Genomic DNA, 6,448 nt, shown 5'->3' on the forward strand with positions numbered 1-6,448 from the left:
TCCCATGTTGGGCTCGCTGCACAGGGCCTGAATCTCTCTCTGTCTGTGCCTCTGTGTCTCTCATGAATAAATAAATAAAATCTGAAAAGGAAGGAAGGAAGGAAGGAAGGAAGGAAGGAAGGAAGGAAGGAAGGAAGGAAGGAAGGAAGGTCAGGGCTCTACAAATCTCAAAAGACCTTTTCCATTTCCTAAAACCTCCCCAGAAAAAGATCCCCAACTTCCTCAGGGAAACAGCAATGGCATCATGGAAAAGAGAAAAAAAAAAATTTTTTTTAAATCAGAACATTTGGACTGGCCTTAGCAGAGTCCCCTGTTCCCAGCTGTGTGAGTTGAGACCCATTGCTTCCCCTCCCCTAACATCTCCTTCCTGTAAGCCACCTTCTGGACCTAAGCCACCTTCTGGCCCATAGAGCTAAGAGCTCAGTGTGAGATCTCAAGAGGTTAAAGGGCCTTGTAGACTGAAATGCCCTGTAGGCAGAGAGGGTCTTTTCTTTCTTTCAACATTTTTTTAAAAGATTTTATTTATTTACTCATGAGAGACTCAGAGAGGCAGAAACACAGGCAAAGGGAGAAGCAGGGTCCTCGTGGGGAGCCCGATGTGGGACTCAATCCAGGGCCCCCACGATTAGGACCTGAGCCAAAGGCAGACACTCAACCACTGAGCTACCCAGGTGCCCAGGTCTTTTCTTCATTAACCCTTCCCAATCCTCAGCCCCACTGTTGGGAAGTTTTTCCATCAAGGCCAGGCCTCACGCTTGCAGTGGAAAACAACAGAAGTTTTTAGAGGGAAGAGAAACCAATGTTCCCCACAGGCTTGCCTTGGCAGCGCCTCTGCTGGAAGCGCTCGGCCTGCAGGAGCACTTGTGGTTTGGCTGAGCTGTGGGCCACCGCGGGGCTATTCAGAGACTGGGAAACACACATGGCATTCTCGGGCACCTGGCAAGCATTCATGCACCGACTTCCTTGTCCTTGTGAGGAGAGACAGCGAGCCACTCTGTGCTGCAGAGCCCCAGATCAGAGCTCTATCTTCCAGAGCCCCGGCAGAGAGCATGCTGAGGATGAGGCACACATGCCCCAAGCCCTGTGTGCTTGCGAAAGAAGCTTGCCCAAACTTGGACTAATATCTTCAAAACTTGGGTTTACTTGTTAATCCCAAAGAGAAAGTATGGCACTGTTAAAGTGGAGAAACTTGGCAATCTCCTCCTTAATCAAGGGCTCAGAATCTGGGATCCAGTCTTGCATCAGGCTTCCTGCGGGTAGCCTGCTTCTCCCTCTGCTTATGTCTCTGCCTCTCTCTGTGTCTCATGAATACATAAATAAATAAAAATCTTTTTAAAAATAATAAAATAAACACTATCAATGTCACGAATGACAACAAAAAGCTGAGGAATGGTTCTAGATGGAAGAGACCATGAAAACTAAAGACTATATGGGATCCGGGGCGTGGATCAAGGCCAAAATGGGAAGGAAAGCCTCGCCAAAAGGCAGTCATTGAGCAATTAATAAAATTTAAATCCACAGTATTGTACCAATGTTAAGCTTTCTGCATTTGATTACTATATTGCGGTTATGTGAGATGATGCCCATGCATGCTAAAGTATTTCAGAGTAAAAGGTCCTGGTGTACTGCAATGGACTCTCCAATGACTCAGCAAAAATAGTGATAGTTATAACCTAGAGAGAGAGATTAAAACAAATGAGGTAATATGGGTAAATCTATGGGAAAGGCATATATGGGTTATTCATTGTATTATTCTTGCAATGTCTCTGTCGGGTTTTTTTTAATTTTTATTTATTTATGATAGTCACACACACACACAGAGAGAGGCAGAGACACAGGCAGAGGGAGAAGCAGGCTCCATGCACCGGGAGCCCGATGTGGGACTCGATCCCAGGTCTCCAGGATCGCGCCCTGGGCCAAAGGCAGGCGCTAAACCGCTGCGCCACCCAGGGCTCCCTCTGTCGGTTTTTAATTCAAAATAAATACACTTTTAAAATAAAGAGAGAGAAAAAGAAAAAAGAGAGAAAAATACATTTTAAAGAAAAAGGAACATCAGGGTGCCTGGTCAGCTCAGTCAGTGGAGCATGTGACTCAATCTCGAGGTCGTGGGTTTGATCCCCATGTTGGGTGTAGTGATTACTTCCAAAGAAAAATCTTTTTTTTTTTTAATTAAGTAAATGAGTAAATAAAGGAACATTGGTCACATGCTCAACGGCATCTCCCAGAGACTGAGCATGTCACAGTTAACGTGCTTAGCGGACCTGAGGTGGAACCCAGCAGCAGTGAGACATGTGTGCCAGCGACATGCAAAGTCCCAGGGAGCAGCACACTTTCGCTTTGGAATGCTGGAGACATGGCAATAATTCAATAATGCTGCCATTGTTCAAAACATTTGACCCAACTTATCAACCACACGGAATAAATAGTTGCACTACATTAGAATAACATTCTTGCTCTTGACCCAACCCAGTCCCATCCATCTAGTTAACCAGCTTTACTTCTGAAAGGATCATTAACTACTGGAATGGGCAGCAGCCTTCAAGAACACATGCCTGATCTATGTTACAAATGAGGAAACTGAGGCTCAGACAGGAACCAAGGTCATGGCTAATCCCACTGATTCCTCCCAGGGCAGTGCTCCTTCCAAGGTTCTGTCCTGGGAGCCCTGGAGTATTTTCCAGGCCTTGTGGCTATGGGCAAAAATTCAAGACAGGAATATTTGTGTTTCTCCAAGGAAAAAAAAAATTAATGTATGGGTGACATTGGGAGCCATTTCAAAAGAAAGGAAACACGGGTGCCTGGGTGGCTCAGTGTCTGCCTTCAACTCAGGTCATGATCCTAGGGTCCTGGGATTGGACTCCCTGTTCAGCGGGGAACCTGCTTCTCCCTCTCCCTCTGGTGCTTCCCCTGCTCATTCTCTCTCTCTCTCTCTCTCAAATAAATAAAAGCTTTTTAAAAAAGAGAGGAAACAAATATTCTTGACAGAATTTTCATGGCAGTGCCTCCCAAACATAAGTGTGTTTGTTTAAAACAAGAATTATCATATCACTTTATGATCACAACTTAAACACATCTCACACAATGGGGGCTATTTTAAGAAATCTCAATATACAGGGCACCTGGGTGGCTGAGTCGGTGAAGCATCTGCCTTCAGCTCAAGGTCATGGGCTCCCTGCTCAGCAGAGTCTGCTTCTCCCTCTGCCCCTCCTCCCTGTTCATGTGCTCACTCTCTCTCTCTCTCTCTGAAATAAAATCTTTGAAAAAAAAAAGAAATCTCAATATACAGAAATCCAAACTTGCCTAACAGAAAAAGGAGAGGATTCAGATACTGTCCTGGTTATTCTTTATCTGCATCTCCACCCTCAGTTGCTCCTCCATCTGGTCCTCCACCTCCAGGAGGCTGATCCCTTCACCAGCAACACCTAGACTCACTTGCCCCCCAGGGAGAGGCACCAGCAGGAGGAAAGATCATTTTTTCCTGTTTCCCATGGCTGGCAGTCTCTGGCAGGTACTGTGGTCCTTTGTCATGGCGACGGCTCCTGTGGGGGTTCCCCCCTCTGCCTCTAGTTCACACTGGATCCCAGGAACACCATTTCCTCCCCGGGTCCCCTCAGGCCCATGGGCAGTACCAGCCTCCTGCTGTCCCTATCCTCATCACCCCTCACTGGCCACTCTGTCCCTGCCCACTCCTCCCTGAACAGCATCTTTCTCCAAGCCTCTGTGGTGGAACTCTCTTACAGTGGAATTTTGTTTCCCCTGGGGACCCAGACAGATTTAGAATGAGTTCCCATGGGGACGCCTGGGTGGCTCAGTGGTTGAGCGTCTGCCTTTGGCTCCAATCATGATCCTGGGGTCCTGGGATCAAGTCCCACATTGGGCCCCCTGCATGGAGCCTGCTTCTCCTTCTGCCTGTGTCTCTGCCTCTCTCTCTATGTCTCTCATGAATAAATAAATAAAATCTTTTTTAAAAATGAGCTCACATGAATAAAAAATATTTACTGCCATTTGTGTGCACATGGGGCATTCCAAAATAACTCCATTTTTGAAATGTCCCTTTAACCATGCCTCTTCCCACATACTCAAGCTGCCAAAAGCAAGGTATAAGGTGGAGGCTACAGTCCAGCCCTTGGATGGCTCCATGCATCTCCAAAGAAGGACCTGGAGGAGCCCAGCCCAGCCCCTTCCCCATCTCCTGATGCTACTCCCACCCGCGACCTCACAGTGTCAGACCTCTCAAATCTGGGCCCAGCAGCACTTTGGGGATAACGTGGCCCACCCTCATCAGTGACTGAGGGGGGCAGGGGGCTGGTGATGGAGGCATAAGGTAGAACAGAGGGAGGGAGGGAAAGCGCAGGGCCCAACAGGCCAGGCAGAGAGAAGTTGGCTGGGACAGGCCCCCCACAAGCCTTTCCAGCCCCCGGCACCTCCTCCATGCTGTCCCTTCTAAGGTCACAGTCATTGCAGGAGGGAGGGCTTCTGTTCTAGGGCCGGTGCTTCCAGCCTGGGCCTGATGTAGGAGTGGGCAACTAAGAGGCTTCACACATGTGAATGGCCAGTGGTCATGTTTCTTCTCCATCCCACCCGCCAGCTGTGACTACCCCAGCAGTGACATCGTACCCTGAGAGCCCGGGAACCATCACTGAGCGTCACCACTAGCCTACAACCTTGTCTCAAGCTTAAAAAAAAAATGCTATTTTTTAAAATTTTTATTTATTTATGATAGTCACACACACACAGAGAGAGAGGCAGAGACACAGGCAGAGGGAGAAGCAGGCTCCATGCACCGGGAGCCTGACGTGGGATTCGATCTCGGGTCTCCAGGATCGCGCCCTGGACCAAAGGCAGGCGCCAAACCGCTGCGCCACCCAGGGATCCAAAAAAAAAAAATGCTAATTGATATAGAATTGACGACCTGAGTAGTCCCACCTAGGGGATCGTGTGAACATCCCACTAGGCATCTCCCCTGCTGCTGTGCACACAAGTGCACCTCACCCTCCGGACACCAGGGCCACCTATCTCACACAGCATGCCCATTTGGTTCCACCCCACACCTCAAGCTTCAGAATTGATGAAGGATTAGGGATTGGGCTTTGAGCTCTGAAAGAGTGAAAGAAGCACTTGGAGACCTCCCAGGAAAGTCAGCACAGATGGCAGCTGCGTGCAGATGTGTGTGCCCGCAGGTACATGCATACTCTCACTCTTTGCATGGAGGGGTTTGCAGCTGCTCCACTAGGACCCCACACCCACCTTCATGCTCCCAATAAACATATGGCTGTCATTTGGATGCCACACCCTTAAGTGTGGTGTCCTTGCACAGCTGACAACCCAAATACCCAAGCAGATTCTTTGGCTCTATGGCTACGGATCCCTATTTGATGGGTGAAGAAGCAAAGGCTCAATGGGTTTAAGTGTCTTGCCTAATTCACAAAAGCAAAGACTGCAGGTAAGTCATCTTAAGAAAAGCAGCAGGAGCTCCAGCACCTCCTTTGTTCCCTCTTTCCAAAACCAAGAGCTGCAAAACCCCCAGGGATGCAGGCTCTGCTAACTGATGTACAAATGGATGAAGCTGACAATCCAAGCCAGGCCAGGGGGAGCCCCTCCCCGCAGTGGGCAGACCCCACCACCATGTGCAGAAACCCACTGACAAGCTGGTATTGGAGAGGATGAGATGGGGTGGGAGCCCTTATCTGTGGTCTGGGGTGATGGGAGAGGTGCAGAGCTGTCTCCAGGGACAGGAGGGCAGGGAAGCAGCAGCTCTGGGGAGTGGTGAGGGGAGAAGCTTGGTCCAATTGTTCTGGGGTAAAGAAGATGTGGTATATATACCCAATGGAATATTATTCAGCCATCAAGATGAATACCCACCATTTACATCCATGTGAATTGAACTGGAGAGTATTAAGCTGAGTGAAATAAGTCAATTGGAGAAAGACAATCATCATATGGTTTCACTCATACAGGGAATATAAGAAATAGTGAAAGGGACCATAAGGGAAGGGGAAAAAACTGAGTGGTGAAAAATTAGAGATGTAGACAAACCATAAGAGACTCCTAACCCTGGGGAACAAACAAAGGGTTGCAGCAAGGGAGGTGGGTGATGGGATGGGGTAACTGGGTGATAGGCACTAAGGAGGGCACATGATGAGATGAGCACTGGGTGTTATGCTATATGCTGGCAAACTGAATTTAAATAAAAATTTTTAAAAATTCAGATATAAAAAAAAAAGAAGGCATTGCCCTGTGCTCAGCAAGGACCAACATTAGAAGCCAGTTTCTAGAAGCCTCACACACATACAACATATATGGTCTGCAGACCATATAGACCATATAGAAATCAAAAGAGGACTCTGGTCACAAAGCGTTTTTCATAAAGTTCATAAAAACATCTACTACGAGATCAGCATTCTTATTTCAAAGAAGAAGAAGAACCTGAGGCCCAGACGGGGCAGGT

This window comes from Vulpes vulpes, chromosome 5, assembly GCF_048418805.1.
Source record: "Vulpes vulpes isolate BD-2025 chromosome 5, VulVul3, whole genome shotgun sequence".
NCBI lineage: Eukaryota > Metazoa > Chordata > Mammalia > Carnivora > Canidae > Vulpes > Vulpes vulpes.